This window comes from Podarcis vaucheri (assembly GCF_965113315.1).
Source record: "Podarcis vaucheri genome assembly, chromosome: 4".
NCBI lineage: Eukaryota > Metazoa > Chordata > Lepidosauria > Squamata > Lacertidae > Podarcis > Podarcis vaucheri.
Genome location: NC_138762.1, coordinates 21693556 through 21700164, shown reverse-complemented (window position 1 = coordinate 21700164; position 6609 = coordinate 21693556).

Below are 6609 nucleotides of genomic sequence, written 5' to 3'. Positions count from 1 at the left end.
GCCCTCATGACTCCGACATCAGGTGCACATAAGGCTTTTTCTACTTCCCTCCCTTTTTGCATGGGATGTAACTGTACAGATTATGGGACGCGGGTGGCGCTGTGGGTTAAACCACAGAGCCTAGGACTTGCCGATCAGAAGGTCAGCGGTTCGAATCCCCGCGACGGGGTGAGCTGCCGTTGCTCAGTCCCTGCTCCTGCCAACCTAGCAGTTCGAAAGCACGTCAAAGTGCAAGTAGATAAATAGGTACCGCTCCACGCGGAAGGTATACAGCGTTTCTGTGTGCTACTCTGGTTCACCAGAAGCGGCTTAGTCATGCTGGCCATATGACCTGGAAGCTGTATGCTGGCTCCCTCGGCCAGTAAAGCGAGATGAGCGCCCCAACCCCAGAGTCGGCCATGACTGGACCTAATGGTCAGGGGTCCCTTTACCTTTTTGACTGTACAGATTGCAGTGGAGTTCATACCTAAGTTGTTTTGAAATCTCTCTTTTTTAAAAACAAACAAACACAGAGAGTAATTAGCCGATGCACTTGTTTGTTTGCTTGCTGTTAATGTGCCCACTGTTTTGATGGTCTCTGATTACATATCAAAAGTTCCTGAAGTTGATGGGGGGCAATTAATGCATCTGTTTCATCTCAGAAAAGAACATACTAGTTTTTCACCACATCTTCGGTGGAAGATTATTGAAAGTACTGCAATGTTCTAAGATATAAGAAGCAGAAGAAAGCATCACGTTGCTGGTTAATAGCTAAAGGCTGTCGAGCAATGCTATACTTACCATGGGCGAGTCTGTGAATTTTTTTAACAAACACTTCCCAAGGGAAGCAGCTGGCACTATATATAGAAGCATTGTGTAATGGTGATTGTTGTGAATGCATCCAGTCTCCATGTACCCATAGGATGTTCCTAACAACCACTGCTAAGGGATGGCTATTCATGATTGACAAATATCCCTCCAGGAAGCATATCTCAGTATTGCAAGTGGGAGTTCCTTTGGGTTACTTAGAAAACCCTTTGCTCTATTTAGCAATTTTAAACCAGTTCAACGGACGTTGCTTCTTTGAAGAATCTTGGCAACCAGGAAGTACATCTCCCGTTCCCAATCCCCATATTGCAATTCCTAGATTTTAGAATCAGTGTGAAGCTGGTATCTGTTTGTCATCAGGCTTCTGGGAGTTTTTTTGTAATCCTCTTCCCCACCCCTCTTTCCCTCAAAAAAAGTTTAATATTTAATATGCAAGAGTGCTTACTGTTAAAATGGTGGAGTCTGTTCATTGAACAAGAAGATTGGGGATTGGGTTTCCATCTATTTTTAAAAAGATGAAACAATTAGATAGATGATGCTCCAACCCCCCATTTTTTCCCCTGATGTGACAAGGATGCAAATTGTTCTGAGTAATTGTAATGAACATTCTTTTTTCTACCAAACAGTTGCCAGATTTATTCCAGAGGTTTTCAGTATTTTTGAGTCCACGGCTCCCTTGACCAACTACATTCTTTCTGCATCTGCCCTGGGGAGAAATGCTCTCTGAGCCTTAGAAGCCCAATTATGTCCCCCCTTGCCTGCAGAACTGGCAGCCTCTCACCCTTTTCCAAACACCCTCCCTTGTGGATTGTTCCTTCAGCCTCCTCTCCCCTCTCCTTGGGAGTCCTCTGAGCTGCCACAGCTACCGCCCCTGCTCTCTGAGCTGCCCTCCCCCCAAAGAGAGGTGCCTCCTCACACTGCCCCACGGGGGCCTGGGAAGCACCCCCTAGCCAGCCCTAGAGACACCATTTGCCTGGGGAGCTTGTAGCCAGGGCTGCTGCAACAAACGGCTGTGCAAGCCTTTGGGAGGCAGAGACGCAAGAGGGCATCCAAGGAGGGAGGGAAGGGAAGGGAAGGGAAGGGAAGGGAAGGGAGACACACTGTTTGAAAACCACTGCTTTATTCAATTAAACTTGAGGGCCTTTATTCAACATTTTGCAACAGCAGGTAAGAAATAATCAGTTTCTGTATTTTGACGGTTTCTTGTTGTCACCTACCTGCAGTATATATTTGATTTATCTCATTTTTTTCTGCTGCCCTTCGCTCACAGAAATAAAGGTTAATGAAAACTTTCGTTTGCAATCTGAGTGCTTTAAGGGATCTTGGAGGTTACTCCCAAGCCTACCTTCTCAACATGTTTGCATTCCTGTCTGTGGTGTAGTGGTTAAGAGCAGTAGACTCGTAATCTGGTGAACTGGGTTCGCTTCCCTGCTCCTCCACATGCAGCTGCTGGGTGACCTTGGGCTAGTCACACTTCTCTGAAGTCTCTCGGCCCCACTCGCCTCACAGAGTGTTTGTTGTGGGGGAGGAAGGGAAAGGAGAATGTTAGCCACTTTGAGACTCCTTCAGGTAGTGATAAAGTGGGATATCAAATCCAAACTACTACTACTACTACTACTACTACTACTACTACTACTACTACTTCATGACGTCTTTGCCAGCTTGGTCCTATCCACAGAATGGAAGATGGCAGAATCCCCAAGGTGCTGTACAGGGAGCTGACTTCAGGCACCAGGAGCGTTGACTGACCAACTCTGTGTTACAAAGATGTCTGCAAATGTCCCAGAAAGGCTGGCAACATCAACTCTGCCCTGTGGGAATCCCTTGCCAACAGTGTGACTTCATCCCCAAAGGTGCATTCCTCCATTGTATCCTGAGAGAGGCTGATGCCAACAGCAGCACATTTATTACTCAATAGGGTGGGGTGTCCATATATATATATCGTTCTATAATGCTCAGATGAGACAGAGGTCCCCATAGCACTGAGGAGCGTATGATCCAGTGGAGAATCTGTGTTCTAGGTGTTGCTGAACTCACGCTGCCATCATTCTTGACCTTTAGCCATGTTAGCTGGGACTGATGGGAACTGGAGCTGAACCAAACCTGGAGGACAACAGCTTTCTCCACCCCAATCTTGTGTAAGGCCTGATTCCCGTATTTCTAATTATGCAGAGCCACTATGGGTCACCTTGGTGCATCTCAGTGCTCCCTCGTGTGGCAAGATAAGACCTATTGCAGCCAGGTAAAGTACAGAATTTCACAAGTGTGACCTGTAGTGACACGTTACAACATGGATTGGCCCTGCTCAGGGTTTCAGCCAAGCCTTTTCCCTTCCACTTTTGGCAGTCAAGCATTCTACGTTCATGGAGCATGCTTAGTCTTTGCTGGACTTGGCTGAGCCCCCCACGCCAATGTTCTTTGGTCTTCTGCAAGGGCCATGCCAAGTCAGCTCATTCTATGCAGAGAGCCCCGATACCTCAAGGACTGCCTCTCCATACATGAACCAACCCTACTCTTCCATCCTTGGAAGCCAGACCTTTCTTGGGTGCAGGGGGAAAGGAAGAAGTCAGGAAGTTCTGGGAAAACTTGGGAAGTTGCCATATACCAAGGCAGACCAAGGGACCATCTAGCTCAGGCGTAGCCAACATTGAGAACCTCCAGATATTTTTGGACTACGTCTTCCATCATCCCTGACTATTGGCCATGTTGCATTGGGCTGATGGGAGTTGTAGTCCAAAGCATTGGGAGAGCACCACATTACCCAACCCCTGAGCTAACTTATTAATATCTGCACTGCCAGGCAGTGGCTTTCTGGGGTCTGAAGCTATTTCAAACCTGGTGGTGGAATCTGGGTCCTCACTGCACAGCACGGCCATCACTGAGCTACAGTCCATCCCTTATTCACACGAATTAAAGAGCAGCTGAGAAATTATCACTCAGGATGAGGTTTCTTAGTGGCCTAATCTTTCCTGCCCTTTAACATAAACAGGAGGTTTTATGATGCTGACTTTCTGAAACCTTCCCCAGCCATTCAAGCCTTTGCTTAGGAAACTGGTGTTTATCTTTGCCTTTTGTCTGCCTGGGTCTGTTCAAAACTGTTGTGCAAAAAAATTATATATAAAGGTCACAGGGAGTTCAGTCCTGCACAGCAGTTAAGCATTCCTATTTTTGCAGCAGTTCCTCAAGCAGGGCTGTCAGAAATGGTTTGTTTTATTTTCAAAGCTTTGACACTTTATTTTCAAAGCTTTCAACATCCGTGTGAGTGGGAAGGAAATTCACTTTGTTCCAGTTATGACGAACATTTCTATAGCTAAATATCTTATGCATTCTAGCTATAAGGGACTAAATTCATCCAAGCACTGATTATATATCCACATACCAACTCTTGAAACACCCAAGAGGCTTCTAATTCCTGCATTCCCTCCCACTCCAGCCCGTTCCCTGCCAAAATGCTCAACATTCTGCTCAAACTCAAAAGGCTGCGACTGGGAAGTGTTGCAAATTCATGTTTATAAATGTGCATATTTTAAATCCTGCACATGTGGGGGAAACTTGCCCCTCGTATGGATAGTGCCATAAAGTTTAGCCACTAGGTGGTGCTGGACATAGCTGTCTGCTGGGTGGAAGTCAGCAAACCTTTTCAACAGGGGGCTGGTCCACTGTCCCTCAGACCTTGTGGGGGGCCGGACTATATTTTTTTGGGGGGGAAATGAACGAAGTCTTATGCCCCACAAATAACCCAGAGATGCATTTTAAATTAAAGGACACATTCTACTCATGTAAAAACACCAGGCAGGCCCCACAAATAACCCAGAGATGCATTTTAAATAAAAGGACACATTCTAAACATGTAAAAACACGCTGATTTCCGGACCGTCCGGATTTAGAAAGTGACTGGGCCGCATCCGGCCCCCAGGCCTTAGTTTGCTAACCCATGCTCTTGTGTTTATTCTGTCCTTGATGGAGAAAAGCCAATGCAGACTGCACAAAGAAAACACAAACGCAGATTATATTCCACTGAGATCAGACATGGAATATTAGATAGAAATTAACCAGGAACGAATAATCACCAAATGCACAGGCAGTACCTGAAAACCAAGTTCATCTAGGGCAGTTTTCCAAGATAGTGATGTTATTACTCGGATTGTCACTTGCTCTCTCTCAGTTACACAGAAGCCTTCAAGATTTGGAGCTGAATGGCTGAATAAACTGAACTAATGTGATTCATTTAATTGTTGATGATCTCAATTAAAAGGCTGTGTGTGTGTTTATAGTGCCAGCATATATCAGGGAAGCGGAACCACAGGGCAGGGGCAAATGTTCTGCCCTCTTTGGCACCTTTTAGATGTTTTTGTCTGGCTAGAATGCGATGCCTCTCACCTGTCTACAGAGAGCAAGGTGGAGGTTAAGAAACCACTGACATTTGCATGGTTGGCATATAGGTAAAAGTGACACATCCATTGCTTCACCCACTTCCATCTCTTCCACCAGTGGCATGAAGCATTTGAAATGAGCTAATGCAGACCCTGGGATGAAAAGATGAAAAACTTAAGTTGTATTTAGAAACATCAAAATAGTTTTTTCCTTTTAATATATTTAAGCTTCCAGCGTCACATATAATATGAAGACTTTGGAAAAAATATACATCTTCCATTAGGGCAGATTCTGCTAGGCGATGAACCAGTTTAACAAGAACACACACCCTGTTAATATGCAACATGGGCTGTAGGTACATATATTCCTCTTAGTTTCTCTGTGGCTCTAATGCAATCACAGCTAATAGGATGCAAATATTATTGACACGTATGCAGAAAAGTATGTTTGCTTACGTTTTGACACAGCCAATAAGAATGACAAAGGCAACAAGTTTTTTTCCTGAGGCTTAAAATTGAGGAGACCATAGAGGGACACACATACACGCAACAGCTGTTAAAGTTAAAAAGTTGTTGTAACAACCTCTTTTGCCTGGAAATAGTGGAGGGAGAGGAGTCACCAAATAGATTTGGTCTCACAGTAGCAGAACAAACTCCCTCTGCTGCAACCAAGTATAATGGCAGGCAGCTAAAAGATGACAATATAGATGCATCTGGTGCTCCCCAAACAAGTCTAGGAGTGTCCAAACACTTTAAATTACTGTTTCCAAACACACACATCCCACACACCAATTTGTCACATGGAGCTTGCGCTAAACTGGAACCACACAGGGTGTGGTAAGGGGAAGCAGCTGCAGCAGCAGCAGTAGAACAAACAGATAATTATTTAGTTTCTGACACCCTGATGCAGCACCTCATTTATTTATTTTTAATTTTCCACAGGATCTAGCAATGTTAGGTGCTTAAGAAACATTTTAAGAAGTTCAGCAAAAAGTTCAGAGTTAGAATCATTTGTTGCTTTCAAAGTTGTCCTTATGCACTGCTACCTACTTGGCTCGTTTCCTTTACGTTTTGACCAGCCTGCACCAGAAGCCTCAGCACTCCGGTGGGGGGGGTGATGCTAGAAAAGCTATTGTTAAGTGGACTTTATGATCAAGGAGCACAATTCCAACAATATTGGAAAGTCTATATGGCCACTAAAAGGCAAATATCTGAAATCAAGAGAACACAAGGGTGAGAGCACTGTAGTGACTAGCTATTGTTTAAACACAAGTATTTGGGAGCTGCATCCTACTTAAGATTTTAAAAACGCATGTATAGATCTATAATACGGACAGTGCCTAAAACAGTTTTTCCTTCGCTTTAGTGATGGTAATGGAGCAAGTCTGAAAATGAGGCTGAAAATAAATTCCAACAATGTTCCTTGAAC